A 20949-nucleotide genomic window follows, 5' to 3' on the forward strand; every position below is an offset into this window, starting at 1 on the left:
TTCTCTTGAAGCTTTAGATTGAATTGTGGAACTCAAGATAAGCGTGAATGAAGGGAACTTGGAGAAGAACTCACTGTACCATCCACTTGAAGAACACCTTTCTTCAACTCGAATTTTTAAGCAAAAACTCTATTGATGCATGCCTCAATTTCACTCCCATCTTCTTTATTTATTGCAGAACATTCATGCAAAGAAGATGGTTGCATGAGATACAACTCATGGTTGGATTATTGAAGCCAAACTTAAGTGAGTTTAGTGTGAGCTAGTTGAAGGTATTAATGGAAAAATCCATAATTCCATTTTGTGTTTTTCCCAATTTTTCTAATTTACAAATTGATTTCCTAAATCAATTTTAATTTCAAAATTGAAAACTTTTATTAATTTTACAAAATTAATTTCATAGATTAATTTTAAAAATAAATAAATAATTAAAAAAAAATAATTAATTCTANTAATTTTACAAAATTAATTTCATAGATTAATTTTAAAAATAAATAAATAATTAAAAAAAAATAATTAATTCTAATTAATTTAATATCAAATATTTAAATTAATTTTACACAAATTCCGCCTTCATGAATTTCATATTTAAATCATATTTAAATATTAATTAATTCTTCAATTTCGTTTAATTCTAATTTGAATATTTCAAATCAACTTATCACGCTACTCTAAAGCTGACATTTATGAGCTAGTAGGGGGACCTCATGAACCTACAGATCATGGACTCTAACGATCCGAGATTAATTAGTTAAACTCTTTATATCGAATTAATCCCATTCGTTAACTAATGGGACACTCTACTAAAGCCCATAGTTACACTCCCCTTACTGTATTATGTCCACATGATTTAACCATAATTAGTAAATCGATCTTTCACAGGTTGTTCGTAATAACGGTTGGGTCAAATATCTGTTTTATCCTCGAGATTACGTCTTGTTCCTTAAGTTCCTACTGATCCTCTAATGAACAATTGGTTTGTGATCTAGTCACTAAACTAGATCCCTTTCAGCCCAATGAGAGGGGGGGCCATGTGTTCAAGACTAGGATTCAGTACTTAAGAGAACAACCTTTCTTCTATCTCTAAATTAGGTAGGCGTGAATTCTGTGTTACATCCTATGTCCCCAGCTATCTACCCGATCTTACCGCTGAAATGGGAGTCTTATTGAGCTGGCACTGTTGAGCCAATCCTCACCTATGCAAATCTAAGGATAATCTCGAATAAGCAGAAGTTCATAGTTAGCTCAGGATTAAAATCAAGTTACCTAGGTCATCTAAGTGAAATAGTCAGTCTTAAACAGTAAACAACGTTATAAAGTAAGAGTAACTTATTTCTTGGTCTAATCTTATGAAAACTCATTGCATAGGACACCCCCACTCCTCATGTCAATACATGAACGAATTTGGATCACTTCGTTTGTAGTATCTTTACAATAACTTGTAACAGCTACAGAGTAGACCGCATCCAATAGTGTTACTAGAATAAGGTACCCAATCTTAATCATATACTATAGACCGTTTTGGCTATTTACTCGAACGTGATCCATCTCTATATCTTTACATAAATTTTAAGTATTCCTATAATAGCCACAGATCTTAGTTTATTGGATTTAGACTTTTACGAATGCAATTTATAGAATCAATAATAAGTTTATCGACTATAGAATATGTTTATCTTTTTACAAACTGTGAGTTTTAGGACATAAAACCCAATATAGAAATGGGTGCATACTTGGAGGAAAGTAAGGAAAGGAGGATACATGGCTATGCCTTTGAGTATAAAAGGAAGCTATGCTTTGAAAAGAAGATAGAAACCAAGGAAAAAGGAAGAAGAGGAAAGATGGATGCACAAGGGTTAGGGTTGGCATATAGGGGGCCTTATGGATTCCATTTTTGGGTCTATGAGGAGCAAAATGGAAGCACAAAATAAACCCTTAGGAAATAATTACACCAAGGAATCTCAAGATCCTAGTTGGGTGCATATCTAGGAGAAAAAGTGTAGATTGGGCGCATACTCTAGTTATGAGCCAAAGGAAAAAGCTATGTTATGAGATAAGAGGTAAGTTGGGAGCATAACTAGGGAACCATGCACTGATCACCTTATGGACGCATAGAAGGAACTTATTGGACGCATATAAGGTGATTGGTGAAGCAACCATGCAGCCAACATACCTAACATGCGTTGATTTGATTTGAGTAAACTTAGGGAGCAAGGTTGTATTGATAGCAAAGTGGGGTATATGGCTTAACCAATGAAAGTCTTGGCCGAGCCAAGGATGAGGTAGGCACATAGTAGGACATGAAAAAGGTCGAGATGATACCTCCGAGGTAGCTATGCATTGACATATGCATGGTGAAGTCACTTAAGCTCTGCATGCAAGGAGGAGGTGTCAAGGGGGATATATTGGACTTTGCATCGGGTTGATACATAAGCTTACCATGCAATTAAGGTGCCATGCATTGGGCGTTGGGGTTGATGCCCTAAATCTTGTAGGGTCTTGTAGTTTGTAATTGTATTGTACAAACATTTTATTTATTTCATAAAATATGAGATATTTTATTTGACATTTGTCGGATCTGTCGGATTTGGTAACCCACAACTCAAGCCAAACCTCGACATCTATCAGATTCGTTGATCCTTCAAATGTTGCGGCACCTAGTGCTTTTAGTCTTTCTATACCGTATTTCTTCTTTGGATCCGTTTGTATGGATCCTACATTTGCTAATCTCTGGACAATCCTGTCAAATACTCTATCCTCCATCTGAGGATCAGTTCTCTCTTGAAGAGTACTACAACCACCATCGGATGTAGTCTCTTGTACTACTGGAGTAGTATCATGATCCATACCCCTCTTAGGGTTTCTAACATGATTTCAAATAGAGTCTCGATCCCCTCGAACTATGGGATCTCCAGTAGGGTCACGATCCTCGTCTTCCGTATACTTACTAAGTCTACCACTTCTTCTAGGCATCATTCATTCCTATAGTAATGTGCATCTATTAGGGACATATATCGTTTACATATTTCTTAATCTAGTGCATGAATCTAACCCAAAATCTTATGCTATGATACCAACTTGTCACACCCTTTCTAGATTACCCTTCCAACCTAGGAGGAAATGTGACAATAATAGGTGTCAACCCTCTTATGACATCTACTGTCCCTCTTTGCCTTTGGGCACTCGCACTCTTGGTGTATTAGTGATAATAAACTAGATATCCCTCAACAATTTACGCAACAATCTTAAAAACATGATTCATATTATATATATATGCCAAAATAGTTAATATTACAAAGCCCCCTTCTCAGGTTTATCCTTATCCCTAACATGCACGTATTAATTTACAAACTCAACCACTCAACTATTTATACTCTGGATTCCTACAGGTTTAAACCTTTGAGTAGCAGATTGCAGATCAACTAAGTTCCAGGGTGTAGACTGCTACCTAAGGAAAAAGTGTAAGAATGGAAAAGAATGAGCAAACGCCCGGTAAGTGAAAACATGTTTCTAAGCACAATAATACTCAAATATCAATTTTGTAAACTTTGAGGTTTCAAATTTTAACATAAAGTGTAACATTCTAGAAAATATTATAAAAACCTAGAAACATCAAATCTCATCCACCTTTTTTGGAAACCATCATCCTCTAGCCTTAGTTGAGGGAGAGCCTTTTTGCTCAATTGCTCAACGTCAAGTCATTAGTGGGTGTGAAGTAATCTCAATACAACCAACGTCGAGTAATACTTACGTGCACGTGGTTAAGCCCTAGATACTGTCATACCTTAGATACCAAAGGACCTAGATACCTTCTCATAGTCTTTTAGTATCGGGTTTTCTCAATAACTGACCCAGATACATTCTTCAGTTCTTCATTACCAGGTTTCCTCAATAAAACATCATAAAACCTCAAAATTATTTAAGTACTCAATCTTAAAACATCAAGTATTCCAGTAGCATAAACATCATAAATATAGAGTTACTGAGGAATAATTCAATTCAAGAAATGCATTGTAAAACATGCTTCCGAACATTAAAACTCAAGTATGCTTAAGAAATTTTATAAGAAAAGCATATTTAAAACTTTAAGAATAACATGCTCAAGAAAACTCTTAAATAAAGCAGGTAATAAGCTTACATCGTGAAATCATTAATCATTTGAAAAACATGTCACTCACTCTTAACTGACAATAACTCGTTTTCCTAGGTATTTGCTTAGATTCCCGAGTTCTTCCTCAAATCCCAAGCCTACACTTGAGTTATAATAACTTTAGGATCCCATGTTTAGGGCTAAATTAACTTTAGAATACCTTTATCACCTAAACATTTCTTAACAACTCAACAGGTATGAAACAAACTTCAAACTAACTCATGACAACTGTTGGATGCATGGCAGTCTTCCTCAATACAAGTTGGGTGCATGGATCATCATGATCAACACATAGTACATCAAGCTTGGATGCATGGCCCCTTACTCCAACGCATGGTCTTCTCCAATTCTCTCAAATCATTCTCTTTTTGAGTCCTCTTACAAGTTTTGAGAGTTATGTAGTGAGAGGTGCCTCCATGGAGGGTATTTATAGGCAAACTCAATCATCCTTGTCATCCTCTCAGGCCACCAACGCATGCCACCTCCTACTTCATGAAATCCAAGTGTCTTCTCTTTGTTGCACCAAATGCATAGCTCTTGCCACCTCCTACTTGTATGCAATTTGATGTGTCTTTTTATAGGGCTGTCCAATGCATAAATCTTCCCTGAGGTGGCATTCCAGCCTTTTGCATGCTCCTTCATTTGGTTGAACCACGTACCCCATTGTGTTGTCAATTCGACTTTACTCCCCAAGTTATCCAAATCAACGCATGGTACCCTCTATTGGCCGTATGGTTGCTTCACCAACATCCTATATGTGTCCATCAATTCCCCCTATGCATCAAGGTGATGTGACTAACACATGGTTCCTTCATTATGCCATCAACTTGTCTCCTAGCTTATCACATAGTTCCCTCTTTTAGCCCATAGCTAAGGTATGCTCCCAAATCTCATTCTTTCCCATAGTATGCGCCCAACTTACCCTTTTCCCTTCCTAGGCATGCATCCAACTAGGGTTCTTGGGCTTCCTTTGTGTCTCTTTCCCAAGGGTTTGTCTTATGCTTCCTCCTTGCTTCTCATTAGTCGAAGATGGAATTCACAAGATCTCTCATGTGCCCAACCCTAGCTTCATGCGTCCAACCCTCATTCCATGTGCCCATCTTTCCTTTACTTCCTTATTCCTTGGTTTCTCAAAGTATAGCTTTCTCCTCCAAACTCAAAGACATAATTATGTGTCCTCTTCATCCCATTTCTCCTCCAAGCATGCATCCACAAGGCCCTCTCATGCGTCCAATTCTCCATCTAGGTATCCAACACCCTATTCTTTAGGGTATCCTCCACTAATAGTGTCCTAGGTTACTCAACACTTAGCCAAATTCTCTCCTTAAATGCCCTATGCGTCCAACTCTAGGTTCAAAGCATAGTTTGAACACTTAGTCAAATTTTTTACTCCAACCACTATACCCCCAACACTTAGAATTTTTTCTTCCTACAAGGCATAGTTTAGGGACTTAACCAAATTTTTTCCTTTCAAGGCTTTATCTCTGAGTTCTCTTCCTCCACCCAAGGGATCTTGGAAGGTTCGAGTGTTACAAATATCTTAACAATATACTTTTAGATAGAATGAATGTTAACCATTATTTTAATATTTAAACAAGAAGTGTATGTTTTCTAATTTTTAAATTTGAAAGTTTAAGGATAAAAATGAGACTCTGTAAAGTTTAAAGATACTATTGAAACAAACTATAAAGTTCAAGAATATATTACATAGCGTAATTAAACATTTGTAACTTTTTTTTATATTGAAAGGTTGATCTTTCCTATTTTCAATAAATTTTAAAATTCGTTAAGATGATTTTTTTTGTCAACTTTTTCAAAAAGGACAAAAAAAAATATATATCCATAAACATAGTTTATGTTAGTAATTTGAATGAGAGAAGCCACTACTACAATCTTTGTCTTTCAAGATATCCAAATATCTAAACGTATTCTCGCTGGACAAGAAGTATGTTGTACAAAACCTTTTTTTTTCTTTCTTTTTTTTTTTTACACTTATAATATTCTTGTAAGAAAAGCATTTACAACTTATTTAATTATGATTGACTTATCTTCAAGTACAACTCTAACCAATAATTGAAGACAGTAAATTACGCTTTTTTCTTAACAAATTAACATATAAAATATTCTTTAGATGATTAAAAAGAAAGTATCGATTTTATAGCTAATTTATTTTATCATACCATTACCAGTAATTTTATATTTAAACTTCAACTTTTATAACTCTATATATACACACAAACAATCAATATTCTTCATCAAGTTGTATTCATCTATACCATAAATTTTTAGTATCATCAAATTGCATCTCAATTTAAATAAGTGTAGCAATTTTTCCTTTGAGTGAGATTTCATTTGAGAAATTGTTTTTTTTTCTTTAAAAAATATGGTATGGTTTCAATTGATTATAAAACCTAAATTTGGTAACATATCAAATAAAAACAACATTAAAGCTTTTAGTTTTAAGTTTTTTTTCTTAAAAAAATGTATTATTGTTTACTCGCTATTTGACTAACATGATTTTCACCTTTCTTAAATTTAATAACAACGTTTGTTTTGTTTTTTTCTAAAAAAAAACTAAGTTTGTAAAAGCTACTCACACCCATAAGTTTCTATGTTTTATTATTAACCTTCTAATCATATTTTAAAAAAGTCAAGTTAAATTTTAAAAATAATTTTTTATTTTTAATATTTGACTAGGAATTCAAGTATTTTTGCCAATAATAAGTTTATAAACTTACAATTTAATATCTAATAGTTCTAATTAATATTTTATAGAATTAAACTAAATATATGTTAAGTATATAAGTTTGAATTTCATGTCTAACAATATGACAACTTTCAATCTTATATTTAGAGATGTGTGAATTTTTATAAAATGCTATACAAATAAAATAGACACAAAATTAAAAGTGTAGTAATTTATAGATAAATGCTTAAAAAAAGTTATGGATAAAAGTTTGAAAATTTTAAAATATATTACACATCTTTTAAACATTAATGAATAGAAATTATTACAGATAATTTTTTAATCTAATAAAACCATATTTTGAAAGATGATATTTTTCTTTTGACCTTTATTTTTATGATACATAAAAAATCACATTAAATCAGAGGGAGCAAGAAAATTTAAATTTCATGACCGCGTTTTAGTTTTAGGCGTGTGAAAACCATTCATTAAAAAATATTTTAAAAAAATAATAAGTGAAAAGACATATGCAAGTCCCTCGCATTTTCCATTGATATTTCATAATGCGTCCCAAAATGAATTTAATTTAATCGACATAAATTATTTATTAACGATTAAAAAGTATTTCCATTGCACATCGTGTTTTAAAATTTTATGTAACATTAAAAAACTTATAATAATTTATTAAAACTCCCACTTCAACAATATTTTAGTACATGCCTATGTTCATTTTGATAATTAATAGCAATATCTATAATTAATAGTATTAATATTTAGTATATTCATCAAGACTTCTATAAAATTGTCATCCTTTTGTTGATATGAACATTGGCGTTTTAATTATTGAACACAACAATATTGTATATTTTTTATTTGTAGAATATCACATCACAAATATGAAATTAAATTTGAGGTTATAACCTATTAAGTGATATTCATGTCTTGGTGGCTAAATTATGATTTATTCATATGTTATTCTGTTAAAAAAAGATTACATTTTATATTGACAGGATATCTATCATCTCTTTTTAATATCTAAAAACAATCATCAATTTTCATATTTATTTACTAGAAAAAAAGAAAATACATGTTAAAACGATGCTTTATTGAAGTGTACTATTCCAAAAATTATAAGGTTCATATATCAAATTAAAAAATGAGTCAAACTCAAATAACATAAAATTTGTACTATCTGCTAAATGTTCCATCTCCTGACTTCATAAGTAAATAAATAAAACCATTTATTAACGTTTATACACATTTTGTTTTTAACTATAATCTATCATGAGACTTACATTACATCTCATTGACTAACCATACAATTTTTAAACTACCTACCAGTGTAATATTTAGATTGAGCTTTGGATTATGTAATGAATTTGTATTTTTGGTTCCACGTGCATGGAATATTTTGGATCTTAAAGTTTATTATCAATAGTATATATTTGATGTCAACCAAGTTATGTTCACGTTAATTATCTCTGTGATGATTTGGATACTTTTATTTTGAAAATTAAAATAAACCTATCCCAATAAAAATACTCACAATCATTATATATTTTCCCCCTAAAATAAAAAATTCATAATTAAGCACATGGTCATTGTCAATAGTCAAGGTCAAGCACACTACAATAGACACCCATGGCAAATATGATGCCGCGGTTAATAATTTATCTTTATTTATATATATAAACAAAAATATATAATTTATTTTTATATATATATAAACAAAAAAATACTAAAAAAGAATGAAAAAACGACCAACAGTAAGTTAACAACGAATGAATGAATCATCTAAATATTTGTTATTTGGATTAAAGTATCGTTTTAATTTATATACTTTAAAGTTTGTTCAAATTTCAATAGTTGTATTTTTTAGTTGTCTAATTTTTAAATATTATACTTTTAATAAATTTTAAATTTAGTCCTCAAACTTAATTTTAGCGAAATTGATTAAATAATGATAAATAATTTCCATGTAAATAAATACAATATGTGAGTAAATTTATAAATTTTATTGTATAAATAAAAAAAATCAACAATAAAATAATTGTAAAAATTAATTTTAAGATTTATTGAAAATACATAAATTAAAATTAGACGATTAAAATTTATGGACTAAATTGAACCAATTTCAAAATATAAACCCCAATTGTTATTTTAAAGTTTTTGTTTTTATTTATTCGAATTTCCAAGTCGTCCAATAGCGTATGAAGAAAGGAATGATACAACACTGAAAACGCGATAAAATGACGCGGTTTTTTTTTTTGTTATTATACGTGTTTTTTTTTTTTAATTTTTAATTTTTATCATTCATTTGGTTATTTATTAGTGTTAATTCTTGATTGTCACTATCAATATTAAAATAATAATGACAAATTTATATGCAGAAAGTGGGTGCATTAGCTGTCAGTTTTTTTTTACTTAAATCAAATCACTGTGCCAAGCTTTGGTTGCAAGTATCACCCTTTAACATTGACCATTGAAACTTCAAACATATGTTTTTATTTAAGCAAGTTGTTTACAAGTTTTGTTTTTGGGACACATACGGTCATATTCTTCACTTCAAACATATGTTTTTATTTAAGCAAGTTGTTTATCAAGTTTTGTTTTTGGGACACATACGGTCATATTCTTCACTTTAAAGTATTTATTTTAATGTTCGAAATAATAATTATCTTGGTTGGATGTAAGATCTGTCTCTTATACACATCTAGATGTGTATAAGAGACAGAACCCACATTGGTCTATCTCCTCACTCCTTCCAAAACATGGGTACCCCTTGGGGCACAAACCCAAAACACAAGATTGGAGTACATAAAAAGGATTTCAAGACCAAATTTTCCAATGTGGGATTCTCCAACCAAAAAAACTAGTTCCCTTTGGTTTTGAAAGTTAATTTGTACCCAACAAGGTCGATACCAAGAGAACTTCTATTAATTGGCCAAAAATAAACTTTGAATTAAAAAAAGATAGCAATTGAGGGTTGTAAAGAAACTAAAAACTAACTAGAATGAAGATAAAGCAATTTACACAAACTTACTATTTTTTTTTAAGTAAAGAATTGATAGAAAAAGATTCTTGGGAAATCTTGTTACTAGATTTAATGCTATCATTGTTCTTGAACAAATACTTGAAAACTCAAAATCCCATAATCCAATAAGGAAAGACCCTTAAATACCCATATAGCCAATTAACATGGATCATATTAATTAGCCATAATCTAAGTCAAAAACACTTCCATATAGCATTTATCATGTTTTTTCTTAGGTTGCTTTAAAAACAAAGATTATCGTGATTATGACATTCAAGAAACACATTAGAGTAAATTTTAAGAATGATTGTATGAATGTTCTAAATTAAGAAATTTAAGAGTTAAATTCGGAAAAAGTCCTAATTAATATAAGAAAACTTAATTTTTGTAACATATCTCCCCAGTATGTAATAATGCCAAGTAAGAATTACATACAAGAATTCAATGGAATCAAAGCGTCAATTATGCTCCATTAATTTCTATTCAAATTCAATCCAAGAACATTCAAAATGCAAAAAATTCAAGAAAATATACAAAAGAACTCAAGAAATTAAACCTAGACTTAAGATTTTCCAAGAAATATAATTACCTAGCCATAGAATTAAGAAGTCTTGAAAGAAATCCTTGAACAATTGATGTAATCCATGAATAATTTCACAAAGAAGACTTGTGAAATCGCAAGAAATCTCTCAATACAAGAACAAATGCATGGAATTTCTCTCTAATTTTGATCTAAAACTATCTCTATCAACAAAGGTGTATTTTTCTCATTCTAATCTCTATGTTGAAGATTTGGAAATTGAACAATTTGTATCAGATTATACGACCCTACGAATTGAGGAGTCCGACGTTGGCTCGCACAGGCGCGCGTGCACGCATTTTTATTTTTCCGTCATTCTCTAGAGCGTTGCGCCGCTGCCATGTTTTGCAGCAAATAGTTGTGTTCTATCCTTCAACATTGAGCTAGCGTCAAGCTTAGTTGTGGAGGGAGTGTTGCGACGCTCCAAGTATCGTTGAAGCTTGTTGATTTGTTTCTTTCAAGGGGCAAAGTGGTAAATCGTCATGGTTCTTCTTCTAAAGTGATTATTTTCGTGTAGTTTAGCCCAATTCAGCTCCAAATTCTTCATGTTGACTCCATTTGTATTAGGAATGGAATTTATTGGAAAGATTAATTCACCAACTCTTAACAAAACATCTTCTACTATGCCTAGGGGTTAAATATAGGACCTATCAGCTAGTTGTATGCAAGCAATCATTTCTTGTAGGCCATTCAACTTAAGGTCTCCATAAACATGAAAAGGTATGACATTTATCGAAGCACCTAGATCTAGCATAGCATGAACAATAATTCTATCTCCTATTTTGCATGACAAGATAAACATTCTCGGATCTCTATATTTTTTGAGCATATCTTTTTTTAACAAAGCAAAGACATTCTTGCTAATAGTTACTCTCTCCTCTTCCTTCCCATTTCTTTTCTTAGTACACAGATCTTTTAAAAATATAGCATACCTAGGTATTTGTTGAATAGCATTAAGCAAAGGGATGTTAATTTGTACATTTTTTTGTTGTGGATGTCCTAAAACTCACAATTTGTAGTTCATGTTAAACATTCTATTTATCAATAAATTATTATTGAGTAAATTATTCAATAAAGTTATTGATATTGCATTCTATTTAGAAAATCTAATAAACATATCATTAGCTATTGTATGAATACTTTAACTTTATGTGGTGACATAAGTAGAAACAAGTTATAGTATATAGCTTAAATGGTCTATAAGTATATGGATGAAATTGGGTATCTCATCCTGGTAACACTATTGGATGCGGCTCATTTTGTATAACTGATACAAATAATGTGATTCACTAATCATTCATGTAGAGACATGTGAGTGGGGGCATCCTATACAATAAGTTTGCATAAGACTGGACCTCGATATAGTCACTTTTCTTTATAACAACCGCTTACTGTTAAAACTGATTATTTCAACTTAAATGATCTAAGGTAACTCAATCTTAATCTTGAGTTAACTATCTACTTCTATTTATTAAGGGATTATTCTTTTGATCTGCATAGGTGAGAGTAGTCTAACAACACTGCTCAATAAGCCTCCCATTTTGGGGATTAGACTGGATAGATAGTTGGGAACATAGTAATGCAAGATGGAATTCACTTCTACCCGACTTAGGGTTAGCAGATAGGTTGTTCTCTTAAGTGTCGATGCCTAGTCTTAAATAATGGACCCCACCCTCTCTTGGTAGAGAGAGATATAATTTATAAAAGGTATTATAAATCAATTGTTCAATAGAGGGTCAATGGGAACTTAAGGTGCAAGATATATTTACAGGGGTGAAATGGTAATTTTGACCCAACTATAAATATGAACTACCTGTGAAGGATCGACTTATTGATTATGGTCGAAATGGATAGAAATATAACTACAATGAGGAGAGTGCAACTATCGAGCTATAGTGGTGTGCCTTGATAGTTAACGAATAGTAATTAATTCGGTTTTAAAGAGTTTAACTGATTAATTGGAAATCGTTGGAGCTCATGATCTGTATGTCCATTAGGTCCCTCTACTAGCTCATAAATTGGAATAGCGAATTGAGTATTAATTGGATGGATTTTGGAATTAGGGTTATGAATTTGAAAATGTTCAAATTCAATTTTTAGGGTTTCAAATGATTGTATTTGATACAATTAAATAGTTTAATTTAGTTAAAATTAAACGAAATTGGAGAATCAATTAATATTTAAATTATGATTTAAATATGAAATTGAATCATATTTGTGGAATTGATATTTTATTAATTTAATATTAAGATACTAAATTAATAAATTTTAATTAAAAAGTTTAATTATAAAATTGAAAATTGAAAATAGTTTTATTAATTATTAATTTTGAATTAATTATATAAAACTAATTATTAAATAAAATCATTTTATTTAATTATAAAATTGATTTTAGGGTTAGTGGATTTTTCCAATTTTTGGGAAAAATTCACTATCTCTTAGGTGGTTTGTCACCCAATTCCACCTCCAATTTGAAATCAGCTCCAAGTAGGAGCTGCTCTCCATGCAAGCCACTGTCCTCACATGAAAATAGGTTATATAATGAATCTTCATGCATGGATTTGATAGAGATTTGTTGGAAATTTGACTGAAGTGCTGGAATTCTGAAAACTCTAAAAAACCCATCCAAATCCCTCTCCAATTCAGCTTAATCAGAGTGTTTCCACCACACATTCCTTCTTGAGCATAATGAAAAGACCTTGGTGGTGGTCTTGTTGAAATATCAAGCTCAATCTTGGAGATTAAGTCTTCAAAGGTAAAGTTTGCTTCAAACCCTCTATGAATATTATTTGAATAGCATGTTTAAAACTCAAATTAAGAGTAGTTAGAGTGCTTATTAATTCTGATTTATTCCATTGCATGTTATATTACTCCTTCAATTGGTATCAGAGCATGATTTAAGCACTCAATTATCCTTAATTTGTGTTTGATGGGTGAATTTCTAAGCATGTTTGAGTATGTGATTGATATGGTTTAAATTCAACTTTGACATTAGAATTCTCTTTGATTTTCAAGTTAAATTTGTAATTGGCTCTCGTTTGATGAGCTTATATGTGTGCTCTAGAGTCTATAATTTATTTGTAGTCATTAGAGTCCGAATTTTGCTGTAATTTGAAGATTGAAGCAAGCATGTTCGAGCAGAAAACTAAAGTTGAGCCTTCTGCCCAGGAGCATCACGGCGTTGTTCATCAAGCGTTGCAACGCCACAGGCTCGTTGATGAACAACGTTGCAACGCTGGGATGCAGTGTCGTGCACTGTTTATCCCAAGGGTTTTTACTTCATGCGCTGCCTGGCCGGTTCGTGGGTTGAAGAAATCGGTTCGACAGGTTCTCCTCCAAACCAGTGCGGTTCAACTTCCTTTGGTGCATTGGTGGTCTAATTCAGGCAGTTTGGGTCGGTTCGAGCAGTTCTTCATCAAATTAAAGTTGTTCTTGAGCCATTTTGTAATAATCTAGCTTATTTGTTTGCTTAGAAAGCCAAAGTTGAACCATATTAGTGTTATTTAATTATTTTATGCATATGATGTGTATTATTTTTTTGAATTAAATATGTTTGTGCATAAAGTATGCCATTTTAGATTTAAAACCCTACCATAGTTAAACATGTTACATCATTATTGTATGTTATAAAGTAGTTATAATATATAGTATGCATGCTTTAGGGTTTGTTAAAAATTGATATAATTGTTATGTTATTTTTTTGCCTTTGAAGCATGTTATGGTTGGTTTAAACCATGTTTATTTTATAAGTTTGTTATAAAATGAAATTAGACTGTAAAATCTATAACAAAAATACACAGCATGCTCACTTATGTTAACAACTAGTTTTAACTGTTAAAATAGATTGTTACCTTATAAAATTTGGTTACAAACTCAAATCGATTCATAAACCTGTCTAAGGCTGGGGGTACTTAAGTTGACGGTATACGTAACACCTCCTACCTGGGGATTATGACTGAAAAATTGAGCATTGTTAACTGATTTTATGAGCTTGCATGAACGGTGTGAGGTTTAAAACTGGTTTAAACACATAGACATTGTAGGTTAATATCCAAATATAAACGTTATACTTGAATAAAATCACATAGACTTAGATTCTTCTTAATTAGCCGTAATAAAACCTAAGTAAATGGATACCCAAACATTTAGAACACTTCAATAGGAGATTAATAATATTGATATAAAGTCAATAGCTCTCACGTCCCCAAGAGTTCACACCGTGAGATCCATGCTCGGCTTTGTGTCGTTTTTACCGTGACTACTCCATACAGAAAGTGTTTGCGTGGGTCAATAACAAAGAGAACGGGGAAAGTAGTTCATGGTAAGTGGATGAAGGAAATGTGCCAACATTTTCCTATGGTCTTCTCCATTAGTTTGAACCGTGAGATTCCTATGTTACACATGTTGTCGTTTTTAGGTGGCACTAGCTAGTCGTTAACCACGACGATCCCCACAAAGAGTTGTAACATAGGATTCGGAACAACCCAAGCTTCAGAAATGAAGAGTCTTATAGTTCAATCTTGGATATTGTCTTTATCGCGGGGACATATTCATACTGTTCTATAAAGTCTGAAAATGGCAGGCACACTTACAAGAATTACTAATTATTAGTAAAGATCTTGACCGAAAATGATAACCAAAAGAACTATAGGAATAAAGAGTTATTCTGACATAGTATTTAGTCAGGATTGTTTTGCTTCAGTGAAGGAATTTTTTGACTGCCCCTTGATAGTAATTATTCTAAATCACTAAAGTATCGTTGCAAATAATTAAAGATTTTTGGATACTTCGTTGTTTTTTTTTGCTAAAATTGGATTTAGATGCATAAGATTAATAGAATTTATTAAAAAAATTTCAACAATGTCAAATTCAATTATACAATTGCTCGCTTCCAATAAGTTTAATGGAGAAGGATATGCAAATTGGAAATCTAACATTAATATGAAATTAGTTATGGATGACTTGAGGTTTGTGTTGACGGAGAAATGTCCTTCGATTCCCAGTACAACAACGAACTGAAATGTTCGGGACATCTATGATCGATGGGTTAGGGCTAACGAAAAAGCCAGGACTTATATCTTAGCAATTATATCTGGCATACCTAATAAGAAACATGAGGTAATGCCTACTGCCCGTGATAATGGTGTCACTCCAAGAGATGTTCGGGCAGCCGTCATCCTCTTTTCAACATGAAGCCATTAAGTATATTTATAGTACTTGCATGAAAGATGGTACCAACGTTAGAGAACACGTTCGGTCCATTTTAATATTGTCGAGGCTCATGGGGCGATGCTAAATGAAATCAGTCAAGTTAGTATGATATTAGAATCTTTTCCGAAGAGTTATCTACCTTTCAGAACCAATGTTGTTATGGACAAAATTACTTACAATTTGACTACACTGTTGAACGAACTACAGACATATCAGTCTATGATGAAACTTAAAGAAGGTAAAGTAAATGTTATTTCACGACCTAAAAAGTTTCTAAAGGGTTTTATGTCTGAAATAAAGCCGCTGATAAAAAGAAGTTTGTTCCCTCTTCTTCAAAAGACAAGGTTGTATATATGAAGAAGAATAGTAAAGGGAATAAAAAAAAAACCACTGCAAAGAAGAACAAAAACAAAAACAAAGCTCCCAAAGGGAAGTGTTTCCATTGTGGAGAGGATGTGCACTGGAAGCGTAACTGCCTAAAATATTTAGTAGAAAAGAAAGCGGAAAAGGCGAACCAAGGTAAATCAGATTTACTAGTATTTGAAACATGTCTACTGGAGAATACTCACCTAACCTGGATATTGGATTCAGGTGCCACTAATCATGTTTGCAGTTTTCTATATGAAATAGTTCTTGGAGACAACTTTCTTAATAAGAAATGACTTTCAAAGTGGGAATGAGAGAAGTCATTTCGGCTTATGCAGTGGGAGATGTCAAGTTATTTTTTGGAGAATCTTTCATCTTACTTAGAAATGTATATTATGTACCTAAGATGAAAAGAAACTTAATCTCCATTTCCTGTCTGCTAGAAAATGTGTACAGAATATCTTTTGAATCTAATGAAGTATTTGTTTTTTCAAAAGGTGTTCATATTTGTTCTGCAAGACTCGAAAATGAGTTGTATATATTAAAGTCAATTGAAACAAAGACCATTCTAAATATAAAGATGTTTAAAATGGTTGAGACTCAAAATAAAAGACGGAAAAATTCTCTTAATGCCTATCTTTGGCACCTCAGACTTGATCACATTAATCTCAATAAGGTTGAGAGATTGGTTAAAAATGGTCATCTAAGTTAGTTAGAAGATAGTTTTTTACCTCCATGTGAATCATGTCTTGAGGGAAAAATGACAAAAAGATCTTTTTTCTGAAAAAGGTCTTCATGCCAAAGAACCTCCCGTACTTATACATTCAGACCTATGTGGTCCGATGAGTGTAAAAGCACGAGGAGGCTATCAGTATTTTGTCAGTTTTATTGATGATTGTTCGAGATATGGCTACATTTACTTAATAAGTCACAAGTCTTAAACTCTTGAAAAGTTCAAAGAATTTGAGATCGAGACAGAAAATCTTTTAAGTAAAAGAATTAAAATACTTTGATCTGACCGAGGTGATGAGTATATGGATTTACAATTCCAAAACTATCTAGTAGATCATGGAATTCAATCCCAACTCATAGCACCTGGAACACCACAACAAAACGGTGTTCCAGAAAGGAGAAGTCGAACCTTGTTAGACATGGTTTGATCAATGATGAGTTATGCTCAATTACCTCAATCTTTTTAGGAGTATGTAGTACAGCCTGCAGTCTATATTCTAAATGGTGTTCCTTCAAAAAGTGTTTCAGAAACATCGCATGAATTATGAAAAGGACTCAAAACTAGTTTACGTCATTTCCATATCTGGGATTGTCCGACACACGTGTTGGTACAAAATCCTAAGAAACTGGAAACACGTTCGAATTTATGCCTTTTTGTAGGATACTTTAAAGAAACAAAAGGAGGACTATTCTATGATCCCCAAGAAGACAAAGTGTTTGTATCGACAATGAAACATTCTTAGAAGAAGATCATGTTAAAAATCAACCTAGCAGTAAACTAATATTACAAGAATGACCAAAGATGCTACAAAAAAATCAACAAGAGTTGTTAATCAAGCTGGTTCATCAACAACTATTGTTGCCCTGTCACGTTCTTCTTAAGAGTTGAGTCTGCCTTGACGTAGTGGGAAGGCTATTCAGAAACCTAAACGCTATATGGGTTTGACAGAAACTCGAAATGTTGAATATTCAGCAGCCTTTGATCTGATCGAGAGGGTTGATGGACCATCAACACGTAGGAGAAATTGAAATAGGAATTGTGATCTCAGTTCTTTCTTGAAAATGCTCAAATTTTGGCAAGACGTAAGCTACAAGAATAGAAACATACTGGCACTATTAGGGACTTTGTGAAACAATTTTTGGGGCCGATGTTGGACATAAGAGATATATTTGAAAAATATAAAGTTTTTTGTTTTTTTCGAAGGTTTGGAATCGTGGGCAAAAACAAAATTATATGAACAGAAAGTACAGGATCTCCCAGCCGTGTACATAGTGGTCGAACAATTGTTTAACTTAACTGATGAATTTCAAGAAATGAGACGACACTCGAGATCCCCAACTAGAGAGATTAAGAGAAACTGCTCGAGCCCATTGAGAAATAGTGAGGGGGGACAGAGACACCAGTGGGGATGGTAAACCACTTCAACAAAATACTGGAAATACGTGGCAGGGGCCAAATCAGCAAAACTTTTATCACCCTCCATTCTGTTATATATATAAAGGGCAGCATAAGGAAAGAGAATGATCGAAACAAGCAGCCTTTAACGCCTTTCAAGCCTCATTAGCCGCAAAATCGAAAGGAAAAGTTGTTCATACAGTGGACGAGAGTATACAAGTAGATGAAGATGAAACCCTACGAGTTAAGACCATAGATCAACCAAGAATACCATGGTTGACTCTCGAGCCACCCATAACTTTATGCCCGAAATAAAAACCAGACGGTTGAATCTCTATTGGGAAGGAGTTGCAGGAAAAATGAAAGTAGTGAACTACGCGGCCTTGCCTATAACAGGAATGGTAAAGAGAATAGTCGTAAAGTTGGGGGATTGGAGTGGCCCTGCCGATGTCATGATCATTAAGATAGATGAATTTGACGTGGTGTTAGAGATGGATTTATTACTTGAGCATAAGGTAATACCGATACCCCTCGCCAAATCCTTAGTGATCACAGGGTTTACACCTATCGTTGTGCATGCCAGGATCAAACAGCCGAATGGGATAAAGATGATCTCAGCCCCACGGTTGGAGAGGGACCTTACCCATGAGTTAATTGAAACCATGGAAAGCAAAGCCCCTCAAGACATTCTGTGTGTCTTGGAAAAGTGTCGCATTGTCGAGTCGGATAGCTTACACAAGTCTCGGCCTCCAAAGAGAAGGAAAAGAAAGTCCAGACACCGAGAGTTCCTACCAGGGGACAAAGTTCATGTATGTTTACCCCCAAAATAGTTTTGATTGCAAGGCCAAAAAGAACGTCGCCTTGTAAGGAACTATGAAAAACCAATGGAAATAATAAAAAAAAAGTTGGGAAAGCCTCTTATCGGGTGCAATTATTGTCGTGGGTGGAGATTCATCATGTCATCCACGTAAGTAATTTGAAACCTTATCACCTCAACCATACTGATGAACGATGTAGTGTTGTGACATGTCCACTTGCCACGACGAAGATAGTGATAGAGGAAGAAGTTGATAAGAGACTTACTGGAAGAAGCAACAGAGTTAGAAGACTAGGACAAAGTTATGAAGATTTCTTGGAGAGGTGGAACAACTTCTAAGAAAGAAAAGTCAATTGGGAGTGAACAAAAGACCTCAAGGCAACTGCTCAACAAATTGCTGAGTTCGAGTAGAGTCGGTGGGCAAAGATAACAACCAATTGAGTAGGGGAGAATGTCACGGTCATGCTTGTCCAGAATGAGTTGCCCATTGCCGTATGTGCACCCTTTACCTTTTTTTACCATACTTCCATCCTATGTATTTCATTTTGCTAGTTAGTTTACTTTTTATGTATTATTTTTAGTGTATGGCCGCTCCCCCGTTTCCATATGCAAGGGTATCGAATGTCTTTTTGTTCAGAATGCACTATGTGGGGGTATGACTAGTTGTCTTATCTTCACATCCGAGAGTTGTATGCTATAAAGTATTATTGACCCTTTTATTTCTTTCTAGCTATATGAATAATCTTCAATGCTCAATCATGCTTTCAAACGTTTGCGAAAACCTTTTTCTCTTAACCCATTTTCTAAAATATTTTCTCAAGAATGAGGGTATCAGCTATTTATATTTTAGGTTAGAGGTTGCGAGAGTGCTATTGTGACACATTGCGTCTACAAATATACATTGACCAAAATGTATATTTGTTTTAGGTTTAAATACTATTTTGATCCCTAAACTTTAAGATTTATTCTATTTTAGTCTCTAAACTATTAAAATTTTTATTTTAGTCCCTAAACTTTGAAAAAATGTTCATACTAGTCCTTACTGTTAATTTTCTGTTAAAAACTTAAGGGAATGATGATTTGACATTTTTCCTTAGATATTAGGCATCCATGTCAAATAACAAGTTGGGTATTCAATTAAATCTGCAAAAATATGAAAACCCATCACCAGAAAGCCTTATGGCTTCAATTAGATGAGAAGGAAGTTGGAAAAAAAAAGGCGGAAAAAACTTGAAAAAAAATTGCAATTTGCACAAAAATGGCAGAAATAGCTTGTGAGATGCACAATTTTCTAACATTAATGGCAAATTACAAGCTATAAATCTTTATATTATTTTCACCACTTTGTTTTTCTTTTCGAGATTTATTTTCTCTGTTCTTCTTTAGTCTTTTCCAGTTCGCACTTAAAGAGGAAGTGATGGTCGACAAACAATATTGTAGTCGTGAGATTGAGAACAAACATTATCTTAAATATAAATCAAAGAAGAATAAAGATAGATAGATTGAGCACATTGTAGATGTAAAAGCCCTAACGCAGCGAAATAATCAAGACTTAACTCGAAATCAATTAAAAATTCAAAATACCAATACACTAGGAAAATTACAAAATAGAAAAGGGGGAGATCTAGAATCTTAATATACTGTAAAATTAGGTTAACATGCATTAAAAATAGGAGTTCAATCCTACAGAGAAACGAAAAAATTCCTTACTTTCGTCGACGACTCGAATGAAAAACACCAATTCCTTTGGGACGGATTTCACGAACACCACCAATTGGAAACCTCCCTATTCTCTGAGAATTTTGGTATTGGTTTGTGGGAACCAATCTCTTATTTGAGAAGAAAATGAGAGAATTTCCAGAGAATTTTTTTTCCAGAATAGCTTTGTAAAAGAGACATCACAAGTTACATGTATATCAACTAATGGAGAGGGAGGAAACGTGGGAGCTATCCCACGTTTTAGATAACCCCCTACGT

The sequence above is a fragment of the Benincasa hispida genome, chromosome 9 (genome assembly GCF_009727055.1).
Source record: "Benincasa hispida cultivar B227 chromosome 9, ASM972705v1, whole genome shotgun sequence".
NCBI classification, from domain to species: Eukaryota; Viridiplantae; Streptophyta; class Magnoliopsida; order Cucurbitales; family Cucurbitaceae; genus Benincasa; species Benincasa hispida.